Here is a 24847-nt window from a genome sequence, read left to right as displayed (position 1 = left end):
GTCTGGCCTCTGGCAGCAGGAATGTTGAGAAAAGAGAAAATATACTGCCTGCTATCGTGCAGTTTCAAGATAGTCAAGGAAAAGCAATCTCATGCACTGCCCAAGCTCTGTCCCATGATGCACCTCTCCTACACTCTGTCTATGCAAATGAGCAAGCAGAGAGATCAGGAATAAAACACCAAGCTCATGTTCCCTTATAACAGTAGCAGACAACTCCTAAATGTTCCCCAACTTCTAATGCTTTTCTTTTAAACAAATGATAAACAGCCTCACCTGTGGTAAGGCTTAAAAAAATTGAATAAACTCGTAAATGTTCCTCTCCACAGAAATCTTTAGTAAAAGGCGAAAGATTTTTTCGTTTTGAAGAGAAACCAGAGTAAGTTAGAATATGGCTCTCTGGGGGTTAGAGGCACCAGATCAAAGACCCTATCATTGCGAGGGTGAGGACCTGAGAGGTATTTGCAGCCTCTAAAAAAGAGGGCAAGAACTAGGCCGGTGAGGGAAACAGGATCAAACTTCAGAGTCTCTGCTCAAAGCACAGAAAAGCAAAAAGGTGGGCAGTTCCAAGTGTCTGCCTGGGAATATGCAAATTCTTTTTGTACACACCTCAGCTCATTAGGAGGTGTCGGGGCTGCTGGGCAAGGGGAACGGGAAGCGTGAATCAGGCTTTCACTGAAGTGGCACTGTAGGACTTTCGTCCCCAACGATTTTACGCTTTCCCCACCATCCCTCCAATCGATAGGCTGTGAGCCACCACTGTTCTATGCAAATAGCCATGCACTTTAAGTCCCTTTTTCACACGTATTTTCATTAAAGCTGAATATATAAGTATAGATCTGTCTAGGCTGGAGGCACTTGAAACAAGACTAACGAGCCCCTTCAAGTGTACCTGAGAGGAATCTGACTCAGGATTGGCCACCTTCTAAGGGCACCTCTAACGGGCACAAATATCGTGCAAGCCCTATGAAAAGCGCAGCATGAGTCTTGGTGCCACCTTTTAAAAGGAGAGTGACGTCTGGCCTCTGGCAGCAGGAATGTTGAGAAAAGAGAAAATATACTGCCTGCTATCGTGCAGTTTCAAGATAGTCAAGGAAAAGCAATCTCATGCACTGCCCAAGCTCTGTCCCATGATGCACCTCTCCTACACTCTGTCTATGCAAATGAGCAAGCAGAGAGATCAGGAATAAAACACCAAGCTCATGTTCCCTTATAACAGTAGCAGACAACTCCTAAATGTTCCCCAACTTCTAATGCTTTTCTTTTAAACAAATGATAAACAGCCTCACCTGTGGTAAGGCTTAAAAAAATTGAATAAACTCGTAAATGTTCCTCTCCACGGAAATCTTTAGTAAAAGGCGAAAGATTTTTTCGTTTTGAAGAGAAACCAGAGTAAGTTAGAATATGGCTCTCTGGGGGTTAGAGGCACCAGATCAAAGACCCTATCATTGCGAGGGTGAGGACCTGAGAGGTATTTGCAGCCTCTAAAAAAGAGGGCAAGAACTAGGCCGGTGAGGGAAACAGGATCAAACTTCAGAGTCTCTGCTCAAAGCACAGAAAAGCAAAAAGGTGGGCAGTTCCAAGTGTCTGCCTGGGAATATGCAAATTCTTTTTGTACACACCTCAGCTCATTAGGAGGTGTCGGGGCTGCTGGGCAAGGGGAACGGGAAGCGTGAATCAGGCTTTCACTGAAGTGGCACTGTAGGACTTTCGTCCCCAACGATTTTACGCTTTCCCCACCATCCCTCCAATCGATAGGCTGTGAGCCACCACTGTTCTATGCAAATAGCCATGCACTTTAAGTCCCTTTTTCACACGTATTTTCATTAAAGCTGAATATATAAGTATAGATCTGTCTAGGCTGGAGGCACTTGAAACAAGACTAACGAGCCCCTTCAAGTGTACCTGAGAGGAATCTGACTCAGGATTGGCCACCTTCTAAGGGCACCTCTAACGGGCACAAATATCGTGCAAGCCCTATGAAAAGCGCAGCATGAGTCTTGGTGCCACCTTTTAAAAGGAGAGTGACGTCTGGCCTCTGGCAGCAGGAATGTTGAGAAAAGAGAAAATATACTGCCTGCTATCGTGCAGTTTCAAGATAGTCAAGGAAAAGCAATCTCATGCACTGCCCAAGCTCTGTCCCATGATGCACCTCTCCTACACTCTGTCTATGCAAATGAGCAAGCAGAGAGATCAGGAATAAAACACCAAGCTCATGTTCCCTTATAACAGTAGCAGACAACTCCTAAATGTTCCCCAACTTCTAATGCTTTTCTTTTAAACAAATGATAAACAGCCTCACCTGTGGTAAGGCTTAAAAAAATTGAATAAACTCGTAAATGTTCCTCTCCACGGAAATCTTTAGTAAAAGGCGAAAGATTTTTTCGTTTTGAAGAGAAACCAGAGTAAGTTAGAATATGGCTCTCTGGGGGTTAGAGGCACCAGATCAAAGACCCTATCATTGCGAGGGTGAGGACCTGAGAGGTATTTGCAGCCTCTAAAAAAGAGGGCAAGAACTAGGCCGGCGAGGGAAACAGGATCAAACTTCAGAGTCTCTGCTCAAAGCACAGAAAAGCAAAAAGGTGGGCAGTTCCAAGTGTCTGCCTGGGAATATGCAAATTCTTTTTGTACACACCTCAGCTCATTAGGAGGTGTCGGGGCTGCTGGGCAAGGGGAACGGGAAGCGTGAATCAGGCTTTCACTGAAGTGGCACTGTAGGACTTTCGTCCCCAACGATTTTACGCTTTCCCCACCATCCCTCCAATCGATAGGCTGTGAGCCACCACTGTTCTATGCAAATAGCCATGCACTTTAAGTCCCTTTTTCACACGTATTTTCATTAAAGCTGAATATATAAGTATAGATCTGTCTAGGCTGGAGGCACTTGAAACAAGACTAACGAGCCCCTTCAAGTGTACCTGAGAGGAATCTGACTCAGGATTGGCCACCTTCTAAGGGCACCTCTAACGGGCACAAATATCGTGCAAGCCCTATGAAAAGCGCAGCATGAGTCTTGGTGCCACCTTTTAAAAGGAGAGTGACGTCTGGCCTCTGGCAGCAGGAATGTTGAGAAAAGAGAAAATATACTGCCTGCTATCGTGCAGTTTCAAGATAGTCAAGGAAAAGCAATCTCATGCACTGCCCAAGCTCTGTCCCATGATGCACCTCTCCTACACTCTGTCTATGCAAATGAGCAAGCAGAGAGATCAGGAATAAAACACCAAGCTCATGTTCCCTTATAACAGTAGCAGACAACTCCTAAATGTTCCCCAACTTCTAATGCTTTTCTTTTAAACAAATGATAAACAGCCTCACCTGTGGTAAGGCTTAAAAAAATTGAATAAACTCGTAAATGTTCCTCTCCACAGAAATCTTTAGTAAAAGGCGAAAGATTTTTTCGTTTTGAAGAGAAACCAGAGTAAGTTAGAATATGGCTCTCTGGGGGTTAGAGGCACCAGATCAAAGACCCTATCATTGCGAGGGTGAGGACCTGAGAGGTATTTGCAGCCTCTAAAAAAGAGGGCAAGAACTAGGCCGGTGAGGGAAACAGGATCAAACTTCAGAGTCTCTGCTCAAAGCACAGAAAAGCAAAAAGGTGGGCAGTTCCAAGTGTCTGCCTGGGAATATGCAAATTCTTTTTGTACACACCTCAGCTCATTAGGAGGTGTCGGGGCTGCTGGGCAAGGGGAACGGGAAGCGTGAATCAGGCTTTCACTGAAGTGGCACTGTAGGACTTTCGTCCCCAACGATTTTACGCTTTCCCCACCATCCCTCCAATCGATAGGCTGTGAGCCACCACTGTTCTATGCAAATAGCCATGCACTTTAAGTCCCTTTTTCACACGTATTTTCATTAAAGCTGAATATATAAGTATAGATCTGTCTAGGCTGGAGGCACTTGAAACAAGACTAACGAGCCCCTTCAAGTGTACCTGAGAGGAATCTGACTCAGGATTGGCCACCTTCTAAGGGCACCTCTAACGGGCACAAATATCGTGCAAGCCCTATGAAAAGCGCAGCATGAGTCTTGGTGCCACCTTTTAAAAGGAGAGTGACGTCTGGCCTCTGGCAGCAGGAATGTTGAGAAAAGAGAAAATATACTGCCTGCTATCGTGCAGTTTCAAGATAGTCAAGGAAAAGCAATCTCATGCACTGCCCAAGCTCTGTCCCATGATGCACCTCTCCTACACTCTGTCTATGCAAATGAGCAAGCAGAGAGATCAGGAATAAAACACCAAGCTCATGTTCCCTTATAACAGTAGCAGACAACTCCTAAATGTTCCCCAACTTCTAATGCTTTTCTTTTAAACAAATGATAAACAGCCTCACCTGTGGTAAGGCTTAAAAAAATTGAATAAACTCGTAAATGTTCCTCTCCACGGAAATCTTTAGTAAAAGGCGAAAGATTTTTTCGTTTTGAAGAGAAACCAGAGTAAGTTAGAATATGGCTCTCTGGGGGTTAGAGGCACCAGATCAAAGACCCTATCATTGCGAGGGTGAGGACCTGAGAGGTATTTGCAGCCTCTAAAAAAGAGGGCAAGAACTAGGCCGGCGAGGGAAACAGGATCAAACTTCAGAGTCTCTGCTCAAAGCACAGAAAAGCAAAAAGGTGGGCAGTTCCAAGTGTCTGCCTGGGAATATGCAAATTCTTTTTGTACACACCTCAGCTCATTAGGAGGTGTCGGGGCTGCTGGGCAAGGGGAACGGGAAGCGTGAATCAGGCTTTCACTGAAGTGGCACTGTAGGACTTTCGTCCCCAACGATTTTACGCTTTCCCCACCATCCCTCCAATCGATAGGCTGTGAGCCACCACTGTTCTATGCAAATAGCCATGCACTTTAAGTCCCTTTTTCACACGTATTTTCATTAAAGCTGAATATATAAGTATAGATCTGTCTAGGCTGGAGGCACTTGAAACAAGACTAACGAGCCCCTTCAAGTGTACCTGAGAGGAATCTGACTCAGGATTGGCCACCTTCTAAGGGCACCTCTAACGGGCACAAATATCGTGCAAGCCCTATGAAAAGCGCAGCGTGAGTCTTGGTGCCACCTTTTAAAAGGAGAGTGACGTCTGGCCTCTGGCAGCAGGAATGTTGAGAAAAGAGAAAATATACTGCCTGCTATCGTGCAGTTTCAAGATAGTCAAGGAAAAGCAATCTCATGCACTGCCCAAGCTCTTTCCCATGATGCACCTCTCCTACACTCTGTCTATGCAAATGAGCAAGCAGAGAGATCAGGAATAAAACACCAAGCTCATGTTCCCTTATAACAGTAGCAGACAACTCCTAAATATTCCCCAACTTCTAATGCTTTTCTTTTAAACAAATGATAAACAGCCTCACCTGTGGTAAGGCTTAAAAAAATTGAATAAACTCGTAAATGTTCCTCTCCACGGAAATCTTTAGTAAAAGGCGAAAGATTTTTTCGTTTTGAAGAGAAACCAGAGTAAGTTAGAATATGGCTCTCTGGGGGTTAGAGGCACCAGATCAAAGACCCTATCATTGCGAGGGTGAGGACCTGAGAGGTATTTGCAGCCTCTAAAAAAGAGGGCAAGAACTAGGCCGGCGAGGGAAACAGGATCAAACTTCAGAGTCTCTGCTCAAAGCACAGAAAAGCAAAAAGGTGGGCAGTTCCAAGTGTCTGCCTGGGAATATGCAAATTCTTTTTGTACACACCTCAGCTCATTAGGAGGTGTCGGGGCTGCTGGGCAAGGGGAACGGGAAGCGTGAATCAGGCTTTCACTGAAGTGGCACTGTAGGACTTTCGTCCCCAACGATTTTACGCTTTCCCCACCATCCCTCCAATCGATAGGCTGTGAGCCACCACTGTTCTATGCAAATAGCCATGCACTTTAAGTCCCTTTTTCACACGTATTTTCATTAAAGCTGAATATATAAGTATAGATCTGTCTAGGCTGGAGGCACTTGAAACAAGACTAACGAGCCCCTTCAAGTGTACCTGAGAGGAATCTGACTCAGGATTGGCCACCTTCTAAGGGCACCTCTAACGGGCACAAATATCGTGCAAGCCCTATGAAAAGCGCAGCATGAGTCTTGGTGCCACCTTTTAAAAGGAGAGTGACGTCTGGCCTCTGGCAGCAGGAATGTTGAGAAAAGAGAAAATATACTGCCTGCTATCGTGCAGTTTCAAGATAGTCAAGGAAAAGCAATCTCATGCACTGCCCAAGCTCTGTCCCATGATGCACCTCTCCTACACTCTGTCTATGCAAATGAGCAAGCAGAGAGATCAGGAATAAAACACCAAGCTCATGTTCCCTTATAACAGTAGCAGACAACTCCTAAATGTTCCCCAACTTCTAATGCTTTTCTTTTAAACAAATGATAAACAGCCTCACCTGTGGTAAGGCTTAAAAAAATTGAATAAACTCGTAAATGTTCCTCTCCACGGAAATCTTTAGTAAAAGGCGAAAGATTTTTTCGTTTTGAAGAGAAACCAGAGTAAGTTAGAATATGGCTCTCTGGGGGTTAGAGGCACCAGATCAAAGACCCTATCATTGCGAGGGTGAGGACCTGAGAGGTATTTGCAGCCTCTAAAAAAGAGGGCAAGAACTAGGCCGGCGAGGGAAACAGGATCAAACTTCAGAGTCTCTGCTCAAAGCACAGAAAAGCAAAAAGGTGGGCAGTTCCAAGTGTCTGCCTGGGAATATGCAAATTCTTTTTGTACACACCTCAGCTCATTAGGAGGTGTCGGGGCTGCTGGGCAAGGGGAACGGGAAGCGTGAATCAGGCTTTCACTGAAGTGGCACTGTAGGACTTTCGTCCCCAACGATTTTACGCTTTCCCCACCATCCCTCCAATCGATAGGCTGTGAGCCACCACTGTTCTATGCAAATAGCCATGCACTTTAAGTCCCTTTTTCACACGTATTTTCATTAAAGCTGAATATATAAGTATAGATCTGTCTAGGCTGGAGGCACTTGAAACAAGACTAACGAGCCCCTTCAAGTGTACCTGAGAGGAATCTGACTCAGGATTGGCCACCTTCTAAGGGCACCTCTAACGGGCACAAATATCGTGCAAGCCCTATGAAAAGCGCAGCATGAGTCTTGGTGCCACCTTTTAAAAGGAGAGTGACGTCTGGCCTCTGGCAGCAGGAATGTTGAGAAAAGAGAAAATATACTGCCTGCTATCGTGCAGTTTCAAGATAGTCAAGGAAAAGCAATCTCATGCACTGCCCAAGCTCTGTCCCATGATGCACCTCTCCTACACTCTGTCTATGCAAATGAGCAAGCAGAGAGATCAGGAATAAAACACCAAGCTCATGTTCCCTTATAACAGTAGCAGACAACTCCTAAATGTTCCCCAACTTCTAATGCTTTTCTTTTAAACAAATGATAAACAGCCTCACCTGTGGTAAGGCTTAAAAAAATTGAATAAACTCGTAAATGTTCCTCTCCACAGAAATCTTTAGTAAAAGGCGAAAGATTTTTTCGTTTTGAAGAGAAACCAGAGTAAGTTAGAATATGGCTCTCTGGGGGTTAGAGGCACCAGATCAAAGACCCTATCATTGCGAGGGTGAGGACCTGAGAGGTATTTGCAGCCTCTAAAAAAGAGGGCAAGAACTAGGCCGGTGAGGGAAACAGGATCAAACTTCAGAGTCTCTGCTCAAAGCACAGAAAAGCAAAAAGGTGGGCAGTTCCAAGTGTCTGCCTGGGAATATGCAAATTCTTTTTGTACACACCTCAGCTCATTAGGAGGTGTCGGGGCTGCTGGGCAAGGGGAACGGGAAGCGTGAATCAGGCTTTCACTGAAGTGGCACTGTAGGACTTTCGTCCCCAACGATTTTACGCTTTCCCCACCATCCCTCCAATCGATAGGCTGTGAGCCACCACTGTTCTATGCAAATAGCCATGCACTTTAAGTCCCTTTTTCACACGTATTTTCATTAAAGCTGAATATATAAGTATAGATCTGTCTAGGCTGGAGGCACTTGAAACAAGACTAACGAGCCCCTTCAAGTGTACCTGAGAGGAATCTGACTCAGGATTGGCCACCTTCTAAGGGCACCTCTAACGGGCACAAATATCGTGCAAGCCCTATGAAAAGCGCAGCATGAGTCTTGGTGCCACCTTTTAAAAGGAGAGTGACGTCTGGCCTCTGGCAGCAGGAATGTTGAGAAAAGAGAAAATATACTGCCTGCTATCGTGCAGTTTCAAGATAGTCAAGGAAAAGCAATCTCATGCACTGCCCAAGCTCTGTCCCATGATGCACCTCTCCTACACTCTGTCTATGCAAATGAGCAAGCAGAGAGATCAGGAATAAAACACCAAGCTCATGTTCCCTTATAACAGTAGCAGACAACTCCTAAATGTTCCCCAACTTCTAATGCTTTTCTTTTAAACAAATGATAAACAGCCTCACCTGTGGTAAGGCTTAAAAAAATTGAATAAACTCGTAAATGTTCCTCTCCACGGAAATCTTTAGTAAAAGGCGAAAGATTTTTTCGTTTTGAAGAGAAACCAGAGTAAGTTAGAATATGGCTCTCTGGGGGTTAGAGGCACCAGATCAAAGACCCTATCATTGCGAGGGTGAGGACCTGAGAGGTATTTGCAGCCTCTAAAAAAGAGGGCAAGAACTAGGCCGGCGAGGGAAACAGGATCAAACTTCAGAGTCTCTGCTCAAAGCACAGAAAAGCAAAAAGGTGGGCAGTTCCAAGTGTCTGCCTGGGAATATGCAAATTCTTTTTGTACACACCTCAGCTCATTAGGAGGTGTCGGGGCTGCTGGGCAAGGGGAACGGGAAGCGTGAATCAGGCTTTCACTGAAGTGGCACTGTAGGACTTTCGTCCCCAACGATTTTACGCTTTCCCCACCATCCCTCCAATCGATAGGCTGTGAGCCACCACTGTTCTATGCAAATAGCCATGCACTTTAAGTCCCTTTTTCACACGTATTTTCATTAAAGCTGAATATATAAGTATAGATCTGTCTAGGCTGGAGGCACTTGAAACAAGACTAACGAGCCCCTTCAAGTGTACCTGAGAGGAATCTGACTCAGGATTGGCCACCTTCTAAGGGCACCTCTAACGGGCACAAATATCGTGCAAGCCCTATGAAAAGCGCAGCGTGAGTCTTGGTGCCACCTTTTAAAAGGAGAGTGACGTCTGGCCTCTGGCAGCAGGAATGTTGAGAAAAGAGAAAATATACTGCCTGCTATCGTGCAGTTTCAAGATAGTCAAGGAAAAGCAATCTCATGCACTGCCCAAGCTCTTTCCCATGATGCACCTCTCCTACACTCTGTCTATGCAAATGAGCAAGCAGAGAGATCAGGAATAAAACACCAAGCTCATGTTCCCTTATAACAGTAGCAGACAACTCCTAAATATTCCCCAACTTCTAATGCTTTTCTTTTAAACAAATGATAAACAGCCTCACCTGTGGTAAGGCTTAAAAAAATTGAATAAACTCGTAAATGTTCCTCTCCACGGAAATCTTTAGTAAAAGGCGAAAGATTTTTTCGTTTTGAAGAGAAACCAGAGTAAGTTAGAATATGGCTCTCTGGGGGTTAGAGGCACCAGATCAAAGACCCTATCATTGCGAGGGTGAGGACCTGAGAGGTATTTGCAGCCTCTAAAAAAGAGGGCAAGAACTAGGCCGGTGAGGGAAACAGGATCAAACTTCAGAGTCTCTGCTCAAAGCACAGAAAAGCAAAAAGGTGGGCAGTTCCAAGTGTCTGCCTGGGAATATGCAAATTCTTTTTGTACACACCTCAGCTCATTAGGAGGTGTCGGGGCTGCTGGGCAAGGGGAACGGGAAGCGTGAATCAGGCTTTCACTGAAGTGGCACTGTAGGACTTTCGTCCCCAACGATTTTACGCTTTCCCCACCATCCCTCCAATCGATAGGCTGTGAGCCACCACTGTTCTATGCAAATAGCCATGCACTTTAAGTCCCTTTTTCACACGTATTTTCATTAAAGCTGAATATATAAGTATAGATCTGTCTAGGCTGGAGGCACTTGAAACAAGACTAACGAGCCCCTTCAAGTGTACCTGAGAGGAATCTGACTCAGGATTGGCCACCTTCTAAGGGCACCTCTAACGGGCACAAATATCGTGCAAGCCCTATGAAAAGCGCAGCATGAGTCTTGGTGCCACCTTTTAAAAGGAGAGTGACGTCTGGCCTCTGGCAGCAGGAATGTTGAGAAAAGAGAAAATATACTGCCTGCTATCGTGCAGTTTCAAGATAGTCAAGGAAAAGCAATCTCATGCACTGCCCAAGCTCTGTCCCATGATGCACCTCTCCTACACTCTGTCTATGCAAATGAGCAAGCAGAGAGATCAGGAATAAAACACCAAGCTCATGTTCCCTTATAACAGTAGCAGACAACTCCTAAATGTTCCCCAACTTCTAATGCTTTTCTTTTAAACAAATGATAAACAGCCTCACCTGTGGTAAGGCTTAAAAAAATTGAATAAACTCGTAAATGTTCCTCTCCACGGAAATCTTTAGTAAAAGGCGAAAGATTTTTTCGTTTTGAAGAGAAACCAGAGTAAGTTAGAATATGGCTCTCTGGGGGTTAGAGGCACCAGATCAAAGACCCTATCATTGCGAGGGTGAGGACCTGAGAGGTATTTGCAGCCTCTAAAAAAGAGGGCAAGAACTAGGCCGGCGAGGGAAACAGGATCAAACTTCAGAGTCTCTGCTCAAAGCACAGAAAAGCAAAAAGGTGGGCAGTTCCAAGTGTCTGCCTGGGAATATGCAAATTCTTTTTGTACACACCTCAGCTCATTAGGAGGTGTCGGGGCTGCTGGGCAAGGGGAACGGGAAGCGTGAATCAGGCTTTCACTGAAGTGGCACTGTAGGACTTTCGTCCCCAACGATTTTACGCTTTCCCCACCATCCCTCCAATCGATAGGCTGTGAGCCACCACTGTTCTATGCAAATAGCCATGCACTTTAAGTCCCTTTTTCACACGTATTTTCATTAAAGCTGAATATATAAGTATAGATCTGTCTAGGCTGGAGGCACTTGAAACAAGACTAACGAGCCCCTTCAAGTGTACCTGAGAGGAATCTGACTCAGGATTGGCCACCTTCTAAGGGCACCTCTAACGGGCACAAATATCGTGCAAGCCCTATGAAAAGCGCAGCATGAGTCTTGGTGCCACCTTTTAAAAGGAGAGTGACGTCTGGCCTCTGGCAGCAGGAATGTTGAGAAAAGAGAAAATATACTGCCTGCTATCGTGCAGTTTCAAGATAGTCAAGGAAAAGCAATCTCATGCACTGCCCAAGCTCTGTCCCATGATGCACCTCTCCTACACTCTGTCTATGCAAATGAGCAAGCAGAGAGATCAGGAATAAAACACCAAGCTCATGTTCCCTTATAACAGTAGCAGACAACTCCTAAATGTTCCCCAACTTCTAATGCTTTTCTTTTAAACAAATGATAAACAGCCTCACCTGTGGTAAGGCTTAAAAAAATTGAATAAACTCGTAAATGTTCCTCTCCACAGAAATCTTTAGTAAAAGGCGAAAGATTTTTTCGTTTTGAAGAGAAACCAGAGTAAGTTAGAATATGGCTCTCTGGGGGTTAGAGGCACCAGATCAAAGACCCTATCATTGCGAGGGTGAGGACCTGAGAGGTATTTGCAGCCTCTAAAAAAGAGGGCAAGAACTAGGCCGGTGAGGGAAACAGGATCAAACTTCAGAGTCTCTGCTCAAAGCACAGAAAAGCAAAAAGGTGGGCAGTTCCAAGTGTCTGCCTGGGAATATGCAAATTCTTTTTGTACACACCTCAGCTCATTAGGAGGTGTCGGGGCTGCTGGGCAAGGGGAACGGGAAGCGTGAATCAGGCTTTCACTGAAGTGGCACTGTAGGACTTTCGTCCCCAACGATTTTACGCTTTCCCCACCATCCCTCCAATCGATAGGCTGTGAGCCACCACTGTTCTATGCAAATAGCCATGCACTTTAAGTCCCTTTTTCACACGTATTTTCATTAAAGCTGAATATATAAGTATAGATCTGTCTAGGCTGGAGGCACTTGAAACAAGACTAACGAGCCCCTTCAAGTGTACCTGAGAGGAATCTGACTCAGGATTGGCCACCTTCTAAGGGCACCTCTAACGGGCACAAATATCGTGCAAGCCCTATGAAAAGCGCAGCATGAGTCTTGGTGCCACCTTTTAAAAGGAGAGTGACGTCTGGCCTCTGGCAGCAGGAATGTTGAGAAAAGAGAAAATATACTGCCTGCTATCGTGCAGTTTCAAGATAGTCAAGGAAAAGCAATCTCATGCACTGCCCAAGCTCTGTCCCATGATGCACCTCTCCTACACTCTGTCTATGCAAATGAGCAAGCAGAGAGATCAGGAATAAAACACCAAGCTCATGTTCCCTTATAACAGTAGCAGACAACTCCTAAATGTTCCCCAACTTCTAATGCTTTTCTTTTAAACAAATGATAAACAGCCTCACCTGTGGTAAGGCTTAAAAAAATTGAATAAACTCGTAAATGTTCCTCTCCACGGAAATCTTTAGTAAAAGGCGAAAGATTTTTTCGTTTTGAAGAGAAACCAGAGTAAGTTAGAATATGGCTCTCTGGGGGTTAGAGGCACCAGATCAAAGACCCTATCATTGCGAGGGTGAGGACCTGAGAGGTATTTGCAGCCTCTAAAAAAGAGGGCAAGAACTAGGCCGGCGAGGGAAACAGGATCAAACTTCAGAGTCTCTGCTCAAAGCACAGAAAAGCAAAAAGGTGGGCAGTTCCAAGTGTCTGCCTGGGAATATGCAAATTCTTTTTGTACACACCTCAGCTCATTAGGAGGTGTCGGGGCTGCTGGGCAAGGGGAACGGGAAGCGTGAATCAGGCTTTCACTGAAGTGGCACTGTAGGACTTTCGTCCCCAACGATTTTACGCTTTCCCCACCATCCCTCCAATCGATAGGCTGTGAGCCACCACTGTTCTATGCAAATAGCCATGCACTTTAAGTCCCTTTTTCACACGTATTTTCATTAAAGCTGAATATATAAGTATAGATCTGTCTAGGCTGGAGGCACTTGAAACAAGACTAACGAGCCCCTTCAAGTGTACCTGAGAGGAATCTGACTCAGGATTGGCCACCTTCTAAGGGCACCTCTAACGGGCACAAATATCGTGCAAGCCCTATGAAAAGCGCAGCATGAGTCTTGGTGCCACCTTTTAAAAGGAGAGTGACGTCTGGCCTCTGGCAGCAGGAATGTTGAGAAAAGAGAAAATATACTGCCTGCTATCGTGCAGTTTCAAGATAGTCAAGGAAAAGCAATCTCATGCACTGCCCAAGCTCTGTCCCATGATGCACCTCTCCTACACTCTGTCTATGCAAATGAGCAAGCAGAGAGATCAGGAATAAAACACCAAGCTCATGTTCCCTTATAACAGTAGCAGACAACTCCTAAATGTTCCCCAACTTCTAATGCTTTTCTTTTAAACAAATGATAAACAGCCTCACCTGTGGTAAGGCTTAAAAAAATTGAATAAACTCGTAAATGTTCCTCTCCACAGAAATCTTTAGTAAAAGGCGAAAGATTTTTTCGTTTTGAAGAGAAACCAGAGTAAGTTAGAATATGGCTCTCTGGGGGTTAGAGGCACCAGATCAAAGACCCTATCATTGCGAGGGTGAGGACCTGAGAGGTATTTGCAGCCTCTAAAAAAGAGGGCAAGAACTAGGCCGGTGAGGGAAACAGGATCAAACTTCAGAGTCTCTGCTCAAAGCACAGAAAAGCAAAAAGGTGGGCAGTTCCAAGTGTCTGCCTGGGAATATGCAAATTCTTTTTGTACACACCTCAGCTCATTAGGAGGTGTCGGGGCTGCTGGGCAAGGGGAACGGGAAGCGTGAATCAGGCTTTCACTGAAGTGGCACTGTAGGACTTTCGTCCCCAACGATTTTACGCTTTCCCCACCATCCCTCCAATCGATAGGCTGTGAGCCACCACTGTTCTATGCAAATAGCCATGCACTTTAAGTCCCTTTTTCACACGTATTTTCATTAAAGCTGAATATATAAGTATAGATCTGTCTAGGCTGGAGGCACTTGAAACAAGACTAACGAGCCCCTTCAAGTGTACCTGAGAGGAATCTGACTCAGGATTGGCCACCTTCTAAGGGCACCTCTAACGGGCACAAATATCGTGCAAGCCCTATGAAAAGCGCAGCATGAGTCTTGGTGCCACCTTTTAAAAGGAGAGTGACGTCTGGCCTCTGGCAGCAGGAATGTTGAGAAAAGAGAAAATATACTGCCTGCTATCGTGCAGTTTCAAGATAGTCAAGGAAAAGCAATCTCATGCACTGCCCAAGCTCTGTCCCATGATGCACCTCTCCTACACTCTGTCTATGCAAATGAGCAAGCAGAGAGATCAGGAATAAAACACCAAGCTCATGTTCCCTTATAACAGTAGCAGACAACTCCTAAATGTTCCCCAACTTCTAATGCTTTTCTTTTAAACAAATGATAAACAGCCTCACCTGTGGTAAGGCTTAAAAAAATTGAATAAACTCGTAAATGTTCCTCTCCACGGAAATCTTTAGTAAAAGGCGAAAGATTTTTTCGTTTTGAAGAGAAACCAGAGTAAGTTAGAATATGGCTCTCTGGGGGTTAGAGGCACCAGATCAAAGACCCTATCATTGCGAGGGTGAGGACCTGAGAGGTATTTGCAGCCTCTAAAAAAGAGGGCAAGAACTAGGCCGGCGAGGGAAACAGGATCAAACTTCAGAGTCTCTGCTCAAAGCACAGAAAAGCAAAAAGGTGGGCAGTTCCAAGTGTCTGCCTGGGAATATGCAAATTCTTTTTGTACACACCTCAGCTCATTAGGAGGTGTCGGGGCTGCTGGGCAAGGGGAACGGGAAGCGTGAATCAGGCTTTCACTGAAGTGGCACTGTAGGACTTTCGTCCCCAACGATTTTACGCTTTCCCCACCATCCCTCCAATCGATAGGCTGTGAGCCACCACTGTTCTATGCAAATAGCCATGCACTTTAAGTCCCTTTTTCACACGTATTTTCATTAAAGCTGAATATATAAGTATAGATCTGTCTAGGCTGGAGGCACTTGAAACAAGACTAACGAGCCCCTTCAAGTGTACCTGAGAGGAATCTGACTCAGGATTGGCCACCTTCTAAGGGCACCTCTAACGGGCACAAATATCGTGCAAGCCCTATGAAAAGCGCAGCGTGAGTCTTGGTGCCACCTTTTAAAAGGAGAGTGACGTCTGGCCTCTGGCAGCAGGAATGTTGAGAAAAGAGAAAATATACTGCCTGCTATCGTGCAGTTTCAAGATAGTCAAGGAAAAGCAATCTCATGCACTGCCCAAGCTCTTTCCCATGATGCACCTCTCCTACACTCTGTCTATGCAAATGAGCAAGCAGAGAGATCAGGAATAAAACACCAAGCTCATGTTCCCTTATAACAGTAGCAGACAACTCCTAAATATTCCCCAACTTCTAATGCTTTTCTTTTAAACAAATGATAAACAGCCTCACCTGTGGTAAGGCTTAAAAAAATTGAATAAACTCGTAAATGTTCCTCTCCACGGAAATCTTTAGTAAAAGGCGAAAGATTTTTTCGTTTTGAAGAGAAACCAGAGTAAGTTAGAATATGGCTCTCTGGGGGTTAGAGGCACCAGATCAAAGACCCTATCATTGCGAGGGTGAGGACCTGAGAGGTATTTGCAGCCTCTAAAAAAGAGGGCAAGAACTAGGCCGGCGAGGGAAACAGGATCAAACTTCAGAGTCTCTGCTCAAAGCACAGAAAAGCAAAAAGGTGGGCAGTTCCAAGTGTCTGCCTGGGAATATGCAAATTCTTTTTGTACACACCTCAGCTCATTAGGAGGTGTCGGGGCTGCTGGGCAAGGGGAACGGGAAGCGTGAATCAGGCTTTCACTGAAGTGGCACTGTAGGACTTTCGTCCCCAACGATTTTACGCTTTCCCCACCATCCCTCCAATCGATAGGCTGTGAGCCACCACTGTTCTATGCAAATAGCCATGCACTTTAAGTCCCTTTTTCACACGTATTTTCATTAAAGCTGAATATATAAGTATAGATCTGTCTAGGCTGGAGGCACTTGAAACAAGACTAACGAGCCCCTTCAAGTGTACCTGAGAGGAATCTGACTCAGGATTGGCCACCTTCTAAGGGCACCTCTAACGGGCACAAATATCGTGCAAGCCCTATGAAAAGCGCAGCATGAGTCTTGGTGCCACCTTTTAAAAGGAGAGTGACGTCTGGCCTCTGGCAGCAGGAATGTTGAGAAAAGAGAAAATATACTGCCTGCTATCGTGCAGTTTCAAGATAGTCAAGGAAAAGCAATCTCATGCACTGCCCAAGCTCTGTCCCATGATGCACCTCTCCTACACTCTGTCTATGCAAATGAGCAAGCAGAGAGATCAGGAATAAAACACCAAGCTCATGTTCCCTTATAACAGTAGCAGACAACTCCTAAATGTTCCCCAACTTCTAATGCTTTTCTTTTAAACAAATGATAAACAGCCTCACCTGTGGTAAGGCTTAAAAAAATTGAATAAACTCGTAAATGTTCCTCTCCACGGAAATCTTTAGTAAAAGGCGAAAGATTTTTTCGTTTTGAAGAGAAACCAGAGTAAGTTAGAATATGGCTCTCTGGGGGTTAGAGGCACCAGATCAAAGACCCTATCATTGCGAGGGTGAGGACCTGAGAGGTATTTGCAGCCTCTAAAAAAGAGGGCAAGAACTAGGCCGGCGAGGGAAACAGGATCAAACTTCAGAGTCTCTGCTCAAAGCACAGAAAAGCAAAAAGGTGGGCAGTTCCAAGTGTCTGCCTGGGAATATGCAAATTCTTTTTGTACACACCTCAGCTCATTAGGAGGTGTCGGGGCTGCTGGGCAAGGGGAACGGGAAGCGTGAATCAGGCTTTCACTGAAGTGGCACTGTAGGACTTTCGTCCCCAACGATTTTACGCTTTCCCCACCATCCCTCCAATCGATAGGCTGTGAGCCACCACTGTTCTATGCAAATAGCCATGCACTTTAAGTCCCTTTTTCACACGTATTTTCATTAAAGCTGAATATATAAGTATAGATCTGTCTAGGCTGGAGGCACTTGAAACAAGACTAACGAGCCCCTTCAAGTGTACCTGAGAGGAATCTGACTCAGGATTGGCCACCTTCTAAGGGCACCTCTAACGGGCACAAATATCGTGCAAGCCCTATGAAAAGCGCAGCATGAGTCTTGGTGCCACCTTTTAAAAGGAGAGTGACGTCTGGCCTCTGGCAGCAGGAATGTTGAGAAAAGAGAAAATATACTGCCTGCTATCGTGCAGTTTCAAGATAGTCAAGGAAAAGCAATCTCATGCACTGCCCAAGCTCTGTCCCATGATGCACCTCTCCTACACTCTGTCTATGCAAATGAGCAAGCAGAGAGATCAGGAATAAAACACCAAGCTCATGTTCCCTTATAACAGTAGCAGACAACTCCTAAATGTTCCCCAACTTCTAATGCTTTTCTTTTAAACAAATGATAAACAGCCTCACCTGTGGTAAGGCTTAAAAAAATTGAATAAACTCGTAAATGTTCCTCTCCACAGAAATCTTTAGTAAAAGGCGAAAGATTTTTTCGTTTTGAAGAGAAACCAGAGTAAGTTAGAATATGGCTCTCTGGGGGTTAGAGGCACCAGATCAAAGACCCTATCATTGCGAGGGTGAGGACCTGAGAGGTATTTGCAGCCTCTAAAAAAGAGGGCAAGAACTAGGCCGGTGAGGGAAACAGGATCAAACTTCAGAGTCTCTGCTCAAAGCACAGAAAAGCAAAAAGGTGGGCAGTTCCAAGTGTCTGCCTGGGAATATGCAAATTCTTTTTGTACACACCTCAGCTCATTAGGAGGTGTCGGGGCTGCTGGGCAAGGGGAACGGGAAGCGTGAATCAGGCTTTCACTGAAGTGGCACTGTAGGACTTTCGTCCCCAACGATTTTACGCTTTCCCCACCATCCCTCCAATCGATAGGCTGTGAGCCACCACTGTTCTATGCAAATAGCCATGCACTTTAAGTCCCTTTTTCACACGTATTTTCATTAAAGCTGAATATATAAGTATAGATCTGTCTAGGCTGGAGGCACTTGAAACAAGACTAACGAGCCCCTTCAAGTGTACCTGAGAGGAATCTGACTCAGGATTGGCCACCTTCTAAGGGCACCTCTAACGGGCACAAATATCGTGCAAGCCCTATGAAAAGCGCAGCATGAGTCTTGGTGCCACCTTTTAAAAGGAGAGTGACGTCTGGCCTCTGGCAGCAGGAATGTTGAGAAAAGAGAAAATATACTGCCTGCTATCGTGCAGTTTCAAGATAGTCAAGGAAAAGCAATCTCATGCACTGCCCAAGCTCTGTCCCATGATGCACCTCTCCTACACTCTGTCTATGCAAATGAGCAAGCAGAGAGATCAGGAATAAAACACCAAGCTCATGTTCCCTTATAACAGTAGCAGACAACTCCTAAATGTTCCCCAACTTCTAATGCTTTTCTTTTAAACAAATGATAAACAGCCTCACCTGTGGTAAGGCTTAAAAAAATTGAATAAACTCGTAAATGTTCCTCTCCACGGAAATCTTTAGTAAAAGGCGAAAGATTTTTTCGTTTTGAAGAGAAACCAGAGTAAGTTAGAATATGGCTCTCTGGGGGTTAGAGGCACCAGATCAAAGACCCTATCATTGCGAGGGTGAGGACCTGAGAGGTATTTGCAGCCTCTAAAAAAGAGGGCAAGAACTAGGCCGGCGAGGGAAACAGGATCAAACTTCAGAGTCTCTGCTCAAAGCACAGAAAAGCAAAAAGGTGGGCAGTTCCAAGTGTCTGCCTGGGAATATGCAAATTCTTTTTGTACACACCTCAGCTCATTAGGAGGTGTCGGGGCTGCTGGGCAAGGGGAACGGGAAGCGTGAATCAGGCTTTCACTGAAGTGGCACTGTAGGACTTTCGTCCCCAACGATTTTACGCTTTCCCCACCATCCCTCCAATCGATAGGCTGTGAGCCACCACTGTTCTATGCAAATAGCCATGCACTTTAAGTCCCTTTTTCACACGTATTTTCATTAAAGCTGAATATATAAGTATAGATCTGTCTAGGCTGGAGGCACTTGAAACAAGACTAACGAGCCCCTTCAAGTGTACCTGAGAGGAATCTGACTCAGGATTGGCCACCTTCTAAGGGCACCTCTAACGGGCACAAATATCGTGCAAGCCCTATGAAAAGCGCAGCGTGAGTCTTGGTGCCACCTTTTAAAAGGAGAGTGACGTCTGGCCTCTGGCAGCAGGAATGTTGAGAAAAGAGAAAATATACTGCCTGCTATCGTGCAGTTTCAAGATAGTCAAGGAAAAGCAATCTCATGCACTGCCCAAGCTCTTTCCCATGATGCACCTCTCCTACACTCTGTCTATGCAAATGAGCAAGCAGAGAGATCAGGAATAAAACACCAAGCTCATGTTCCCTTATAACAGTAGCAGACAACTCCTAAATATTCCCCAACTTCTAATGCTTTTCTTTTAAACAAATGATAAACAGCCTCACCTGTGGTAAGGCTTAAAAAAATTGAATAAACTCGTAAATGTTCCTCTCCACGGAAATCTTTAGTAAAAGGCGAAAGATTTTTTCGTTTTGAAGAGAAACCAGAGTAAGTTAGAATATGGCTCTCTGGGGGTTAGAGGCACCAGATCAAAGACCCTATCATTGCGAGGGTGAGGACCTGAGAGGTATTTGCAGCCTCTAAAAAAGAGGGCAAGAACTAGGCCGGCGAGGGAAACAGGATCAAACTTCAGAGTCTCTGCTCAAAGCACAGAAAAGCAAAAAGGTGGGCAGTTCCAAGTGTCTGCCTGGGAATATGCAAATTCTTTTTGTACACACCTCAGCTCATTAGGAGGTGTCGGGGCTGCTGGGCAAGGGGAACGGGAAGCGTGAATCAGGCTTTCACTGAAGTGGCACTGTAGGACTTTCGTCCCCAACGATTTTACGCTTTCCCCACCATCCCTCCAATCGATAGGCTGTGAGCCACCACTGTTCTATGCAAATAGCCATGCACTTTAAGTCCCTTTTTCACACGTATTTTCATTAAAGCTGAATATATAAGTATAGATCTGTCTAGGCTGGAGGCACATGAAACAAGACAAACGAGCCCCTTCAAGTGTACCTGAGAGGAATCTGACTCAGGATTGGCCACCCTCTAAGGGCACCTCTAACGGGCACAAATAACGGGCAAGCCCTATGAAAAGCGCAGCATGACTCTTGGTGCCACCTTTTAAAAGGAGAGTGACGTCTGGCCTCTGGCAGCAGGAATGTTGAGAAAAGAGAAAATACACTGCCTGCTATCGTGCAGTTTCAAGATAGTCAAGGAAAAGCAATCTCATGCACTGCCCAAGCTCTTTCCCATGATGCACCTCTCCTACACTCTGTCTATGCAAATGAGCAAGCAGAGAGATCAGGAATAAAACACCAAGCTCATGTTCCCTTATAACAGTAGCAGACAACTCCTAAATGTTCCCCAACTTCTAATGCTTTTCTTTTAAACAAATGATAAACAGCCTCACCTGTGGTAAGGCTTAAAAAAATTGAATAAACTCGTAAATGTTCCTCTCCACGGAAATCTTTAGTAAAAGGCGAAAGATTTTTTCGTTTTGAAGAGAAACCAGAGTAAGTTAGAATATGGCTCTCTGGGGGTTAGAGGCACCAGATCAAAGACCCTATCATTGCGAGGGTGAGGACCTGAGAGGTATTTGCAGCCTCTAAAAAAGAGGGCAAGAACTAGGCCGGTGAGGGAAACAGGATCAAACTTCAGAGTCTCTGCTCAAAGCACAGAAAAGCAAAAAGGTGGGCAGTTCCAAGTGTCTGCCTGGGAATATGCAAATTCTTTTTGTACACACCTCAGCTCATTAGGAGGTGTCGGGGCTGCTGGGCAAGGGGAACGGGAAGCGTGAATCAGGCTTTCACTGAAGTGGCACTGTAGGACTTTCGTCCCCAACGATTTTACGCTTTCCCCACCATCCCTCCAATCGATAGGCTGTGAGCCACCACTGTTCTATGCAAATAGCCATGCACTTTAAGTCCCTTTTTCACACGTATTTTCATTAAAGCTGAATATATAAGTATAGATCTGTCTAGGCTGGAGGCACTTGAAACAAGACTAACGAGCCCCTTCAAGTGTACCTGAGAGGAATCTGACTCAGGATTGGCCACCTTCTAAGGGCACCTCTAACGGGCACAAATATCGTGCAAGCCCTATGAAAAGCGCAGCATGAGTCTTGGTGCCACCTTTTAAAAGGAGAGTGACGTCTGGCCTCTGGCAGCAGGAATGTTGAGAAAAGAGAAAATATACTGCCTGCTATCGTGCAGTTTCAAGATAGTCAAGGAAAAGCAATCTCATGCACTGCCCAAGCTCTGTCCCATGATGCACCTCTCCTACACTCTGTCTATGCAAATGAGCAAGCAGAGAGATCAGGAATAAAACACCAAGCTCATGTTCCCTTATAACAGTAGCAGACAACTCCTAAATGTTCCCCAACTTCTAATGCTTTTCTTTTAAACAAATGATAAACAGCCTCACCTGTGGTAAGGCTTAAAAAAATTGAATAAACTCGTAAATGTTCCTCTCCACGGAAATCTTTAGTAAAAGGCGAAAGATTTTTTCGTTTTGAAGAGAAACCAGAGTAAGTTAGAATATGGCTCTCTGGGGGTTAGAGGCACCAGATCAAAGACCCTATCATTGCGAGGGTGAGGACCTGAGAGGTATTTGCAGCCTCTAAAAAAGAGGGCAAGAACTAGGCCGGCGAGGGAAACAGGATCAAACTTCAGAGTCTCTGCTCAAAGCACAGAAAAGCAAAAAGGTGGGCAGTTCCAAGTGTCTGCCTGGGAATATGCAAATTCTTTTTGTACACACCTCAGCTCATTAGGAGGTGTCGGGGCTGCTGGGCAAGGGGAACGGGAAGCGTGAATCAGGCTTTCACTGAAGTGGCACTGTAGGACTTTCGTCCCCAACGATTTTACGCTTTCCCCACCATCCCTCCAATCGATAGGCTGTGAGCCACCACTGTTCTATGCAAATAGCCATGCACTTTAAGTCCCTTTTTCACACGTATTTTCATTAAAGCTGAATATATAAGTATAGATCTGTCTAGGCTGGAGGCACTTGAAACAAGACTAACGAGCCCCTTCAAGTGTACCTGAGAGGAATCTGACTCAGGATTGGCCACCTTCTAAGGGCACCTCTAACGGGCACAAATATCGTGCAAGCCCTATGAAAAGCGCAGCATGAGTCTTGGTGCCACCTTTTAAAAGGAGAGTGACGTCTGGCCTCTGGCAGCAGGAATGTTGAGAAAAGAGAAAATATACTGCCTGCTATCGTGCAGTTTCAAGATAGTCAAGGAAAAGCAATCTCATGCACTGCCCAAGCTCTGTCCCATGATGCACCTCTCCTACACTCTGTCTATGCAAATGAGCAAGCAGAGAGATCAGGAATAAAACACCAAGCTCATGTTCCCTTATAACAGTAGCAGACAACTCCTAAATGTTCCCCAACTTCTAATGCTTTTCTTTTAAACAAATGATAAACAGCCTCACCTGTGGTAAGGCTTAAAAAAATTGAATAAACTCGTAAATGTTCCTCTCCACAGAAATCTTTAGTAAAAGGCGAAAGATTTTTTCGTTTTGAAGAGAAACCAGAGTAAGTTAGAATATGGCTCTCTGGGGGTTAGAGGCACCAGATCAAAGACCCTATCATTGCGAGGGTGAGGACCTGAGAGGTATTTGCAGCCTCTAAAAAAGAGGGCAAGAACTAGGCCGGTGAGGGAAACAGGATCAAACTTCAGAGTCTCTGCTCAAAGCACAGAAAAGCAAAAAGGTGGGCAGTTCCAAGTGTCTGCCTGGGAATATGCAAATTCTTTTTGTACACACCTCAGCTCATTAGGAGGTGTCGGGGCTGCTGGGCAAGGGGAACGGGAAGCGTGAATCAGGCTTTCACTGAAGTGGCACTGTAGGACTTTCGTCCCCAACGATTTTACGCTTTCCCCACCATCCCTCCAATCGATAGGCTGTGAGCCACCACTGTTCTATGCAAATAGCCATGCACTTTAAGTCCCTTTTTCACACGTATTTTCATTAAAGCTGAATATATAAGTATAGATCTGTCTAGGCTGGAGGCACATGAAACAAGACAAACGAGCCCCTTCAAGTGTACCTGAGAGGAATCTGACTCAGGATTGGCCACCCTCTAAGGGCACCTCTAACGGGCACAAATAACGGGCAAGCCCTATGAAAAGCGCAGCATGACTCTTGGTGCCACCTTTTAAAAGGAGAGTGACGTCTGGCCTCTGGCAGCAGGAATGTTGAGAAAAGAGAAAATATACTGCCTGCTATCGTGCAGTTTCAAGATAGTCAAGGAAAAGCAATCTCATGCACTGCCCAAGCTCTGTCCCATGATGCACCTCTCCTACACTCTGTCTATGCAAATGAGCAAGCAGAGAGATCAGGAATAAAACACCAAGCTCATGTTCCCTTATAACAGTAGCAGACAACTCCTAAATGTTCCCCAACTTCTAATGCTTTTCTTTTAAACAAATGATAAACAGCCTCACCTGTGGTAAGGCTTAAAAAAATTGAATAAACTCGTAAATGTTCCTCTCCACGGAAATCTTTAGTAAAAGGCGAAAGATTTTTTCGTTTTGAAGAGAAACCAGAGTAAGTTAGAATATGGCTCTCTGGGGGTTAGAGGCACCAGATCAAAGACCCTATCATTGCGAGGGTGAGGACCTGAGAGGTATTTGCAGCCTCTAAAAAAGAGGGCAAGAACTAGGCCGGCGAGGGAAACAGGATCAAACTTCAGAGTCTCTGCTCAAAGCACAGAAAAGCAAAAAGGTGGGCAGTTCCAAGTGTCTGCCTGGGAATATGCAAATTCTTTTTGTACACACCTCAGCTCATTAGGAGGTGTCGGGGCTGCTGGGCAAGGGGAACGGGAAGCGTGAATCAGGCTTTCACTGAAGTGGCACTGTAGGACTTTCGTCCCCAACGATTTTACGCTTTCCCCACCATCCCTCCAATCGATAGGCTGTGAGCCACCACTGTTCTATGCAAATAGCCATGCACTTTAAGTCCCTTTTTCACACGTATTTTCATTAAAGCTGAATATATAAGTATAGATCTGTCTAGGCTGGAGGCACTTGAAACAAGACTAACGAGCCCCTTCAAGTGTACCTGAGAGGAATCTGACTCAGGATTGGCCACCTTCTAAGGGCACCTCTAACGGGCACAAATATCGTGCAAGCCCTATGAAAAGCGCAGCATGAGTCTTGGTGCCACCTTTTAAAAGGAGAGTGACGTCTGGCCTCTGGCAGCAGGAATGTTGAGAAAAGAGAAAATATACTGCCTGCTATCGTGCAGTTTCAAGATAGTCAAGGAAAAGCAATCTCATGCACTGCCCAAGCTCTGTCCCATGATGCACCTCTCCTACACTCTGTCTATGCAAATGAGCAAGCAGAGAGATCAGGAATAAAACACCAAGCTCATGTTCCCTTATAACAGTAGCAGACAACTCCTAAATGTTCCCCAACTTCTAATGCTTTTCTTTTAAACAAATGATAAACAGCCTCACCTGTGGTAAGGCTTAAAAAAATTGAATAAACTCGTAAATGTTCCTCTCCACGGAAATCTTTAGTAAAAGGCGAAAGATTTTTTCGTTTTGAAGAGAAACCAGAGTAAGTTAGAATATGGCTCTCTGGGGGTTAGAGGCACCAGATCAAAGACCCTATCATTGCGAGGGTGAGGACCTGAGAGGTATTTGCAGCCTCTAAAAAAGAGGGCAAGAACTAGGCCGGCGAGGGAAACAGGATCAAACTTCAGAGTCTCTGCTCAAA

General features: G+C 45.2%; 25 non-coding genes across 25 annotated transcripts; all 25 read right to left on the bottom strand.

The window, feature by feature from the left end:
• Nucleotides 1-265: 265 nt before the first annotated feature.
• Nucleotides 266-380, bottom strand: LOC147677397 (U5 spliceosomal RNA). The gene has a single exon (XR_015302715.1). It is a non-coding gene; the product is annotated as a U5 spliceosomal RNA (small nuclear RNA).
• Nucleotides 381-1278: 898 nt separating this feature from the next.
• Nucleotides 1279-1393, bottom strand: LOC147677396 (U5 spliceosomal RNA). The gene has a single exon (XR_015303345.1). It is a non-coding gene; the product is annotated as a U5 spliceosomal RNA (small nuclear RNA).
• Nucleotides 1394-2291: 898 nt separating this feature from the next.
• LOC147677395 (U5 spliceosomal RNA) lies at nt 2292-2406 on the bottom strand. Its single transcript, XR_015303344.1, has one exon. It is a non-coding gene; the product is annotated as a U5 spliceosomal RNA (small nuclear RNA).
• An 898-nt stretch (nt 2407-3304) lies between these two features.
• LOC147677394 (U5 spliceosomal RNA) lies at nt 3305-3419 on the bottom strand. Its single transcript, XR_015302714.1, has one exon. It is a non-coding gene; the product is annotated as a U5 spliceosomal RNA (small nuclear RNA).
• Nucleotides 3420-4317: 898 nt separating this feature from the next.
• LOC147677393 (U5 spliceosomal RNA) lies at nt 4318-4432 on the bottom strand. The gene has a single exon (XR_015303343.1). It is a non-coding gene; the product is annotated as a U5 spliceosomal RNA (small nuclear RNA).
• An 898-nt stretch (nt 4433-5330) lies between these two features.
• On the bottom strand, nt 5331-5445 carry LOC147677392 (U5 spliceosomal RNA). The gene has a single exon (XR_015303342.1). It is a non-coding gene; the product is annotated as a U5 spliceosomal RNA (small nuclear RNA).
• Nucleotides 5446-6343: 898 nt separating this feature from the next.
• Nucleotides 6344-6458, bottom strand: LOC147677391 (U5 spliceosomal RNA). The gene has a single exon (XR_015303341.1). It is a non-coding gene; the product is annotated as a U5 spliceosomal RNA (small nuclear RNA).
• An 898-nt stretch (nt 6459-7356) lies between these two features.
• LOC147677390 (U5 spliceosomal RNA) lies at nt 7357-7471 on the bottom strand. Its single transcript, XR_015302712.1, has one exon. It is a non-coding gene; the product is annotated as a U5 spliceosomal RNA (small nuclear RNA).
• An 898-nt stretch (nt 7472-8369) lies between these two features.
• Nucleotides 8370-8484, bottom strand: LOC147677389 (U5 spliceosomal RNA). The gene has a single exon (XR_015303340.1). It is a non-coding gene; the product is annotated as a U5 spliceosomal RNA (small nuclear RNA).
• Nucleotides 8485-9382: 898 nt separating this feature from the next.
• LOC147677388 (U5 spliceosomal RNA) lies at nt 9383-9497 on the bottom strand. Its single transcript, XR_015303339.1, has one exon. It is a non-coding gene; the product is annotated as a U5 spliceosomal RNA (small nuclear RNA).
• Nucleotides 9498-10395: 898 nt separating this feature from the next.
• On the bottom strand, nt 10396-10510 carry LOC147677387 (U5 spliceosomal RNA). The gene has a single exon (XR_015303338.1). It is a non-coding gene; the product is annotated as a U5 spliceosomal RNA (small nuclear RNA).
• An 898-nt stretch (nt 10511-11408) lies between these two features.
• LOC147677386 (U5 spliceosomal RNA) lies at nt 11409-11523 on the bottom strand. The gene has a single exon (XR_015302711.1). It is a non-coding gene; the product is annotated as a U5 spliceosomal RNA (small nuclear RNA).
• Nucleotides 11524-12421: 898 nt separating this feature from the next.
• Nucleotides 12422-12536, bottom strand: LOC147677385 (U5 spliceosomal RNA). Its single transcript, XR_015303337.1, has one exon. It is a non-coding gene; the product is annotated as a U5 spliceosomal RNA (small nuclear RNA).
• Nucleotides 12537-13434: 898 nt separating this feature from the next.
• On the bottom strand, nt 13435-13549 carry LOC147677384 (U5 spliceosomal RNA). Its single transcript, XR_015302710.1, has one exon. It is a non-coding gene; the product is annotated as a U5 spliceosomal RNA (small nuclear RNA).
• An 898-nt stretch (nt 13550-14447) lies between these two features.
• LOC147677383 (U5 spliceosomal RNA) lies at nt 14448-14562 on the bottom strand. Its single transcript, XR_015303336.1, has one exon. It is a non-coding gene; the product is annotated as a U5 spliceosomal RNA (small nuclear RNA).
• Nucleotides 14563-15460: 898 nt separating this feature from the next.
• On the bottom strand, nt 15461-15575 carry LOC147677382 (U5 spliceosomal RNA). The gene has a single exon (XR_015303335.1). It is a non-coding gene; the product is annotated as a U5 spliceosomal RNA (small nuclear RNA).
• Nucleotides 15576-16473: 898 nt separating this feature from the next.
• On the bottom strand, nt 16474-16588 carry LOC147677381 (U5 spliceosomal RNA). Its single transcript, XR_015303334.1, has one exon. It is a non-coding gene; the product is annotated as a U5 spliceosomal RNA (small nuclear RNA).
• Nucleotides 16589-17486: 898 nt separating this feature from the next.
• LOC147677380 (U5 spliceosomal RNA) lies at nt 17487-17601 on the bottom strand. Its single transcript, XR_015302709.1, has one exon. It is a non-coding gene; the product is annotated as a U5 spliceosomal RNA (small nuclear RNA).
• An 898-nt stretch (nt 17602-18499) lies between these two features.
• Nucleotides 18500-18614, bottom strand: LOC147677379 (U5 spliceosomal RNA). Its single transcript, XR_015303333.1, has one exon. It is a non-coding gene; the product is annotated as a U5 spliceosomal RNA (small nuclear RNA).
• Nucleotides 18615-19512: 898 nt separating this feature from the next.
• On the bottom strand, nt 19513-19627 carry LOC147677378 (U5 spliceosomal RNA). Its single transcript, XR_015303332.1, has one exon. It is a non-coding gene; the product is annotated as a U5 spliceosomal RNA (small nuclear RNA).
• Nucleotides 19628-20525: 898 nt separating this feature from the next.
• On the bottom strand, nt 20526-20640 carry LOC147677377 (U5 spliceosomal RNA). The gene has a single exon (XR_015303331.1). It is a non-coding gene; the product is annotated as a U5 spliceosomal RNA (small nuclear RNA).
• An 898-nt stretch (nt 20641-21538) lies between these two features.
• LOC147677376 (U5 spliceosomal RNA) lies at nt 21539-21653 on the bottom strand. The gene has a single exon (XR_015303330.1). It is a non-coding gene; the product is annotated as a U5 spliceosomal RNA (small nuclear RNA).
• Nucleotides 21654-22551: 898 nt separating this feature from the next.
• LOC147677375 (U5 spliceosomal RNA) lies at nt 22552-22666 on the bottom strand. Its single transcript, XR_015302708.1, has one exon. It is a non-coding gene; the product is annotated as a U5 spliceosomal RNA (small nuclear RNA).
• An 898-nt stretch (nt 22667-23564) lies between these two features.
• On the bottom strand, nt 23565-23679 carry LOC147677374 (U5 spliceosomal RNA). The gene has a single exon (XR_015303329.1). It is a non-coding gene; the product is annotated as a U5 spliceosomal RNA (small nuclear RNA).
• An 898-nt stretch (nt 23680-24577) lies between these two features.
• On the bottom strand, nt 24578-24692 carry LOC147677373 (U5 spliceosomal RNA). Its single transcript, XR_015303328.1, has one exon. It is a non-coding gene; the product is annotated as a U5 spliceosomal RNA (small nuclear RNA).
• Nucleotides 24693-24847: the final 155 nt, after the last annotated feature.

The sequence above is a fragment of the Lissotriton vulgaris genome, chromosome 12 (genome assembly GCF_964263255.1).
Source record: "Lissotriton vulgaris chromosome 12, aLisVul1.2, whole genome shotgun sequence".
In the NCBI taxonomy this organism is placed as follows: domain Eukaryota; kingdom Metazoa; phylum Chordata; class Amphibia; order Caudata; family Salamandridae; genus Lissotriton; species Lissotriton vulgaris.
The sequence above is the reverse complement of the archived record's forward strand: the minus strand, read 5'-3'. Positions and strand labels throughout refer to the sequence as shown.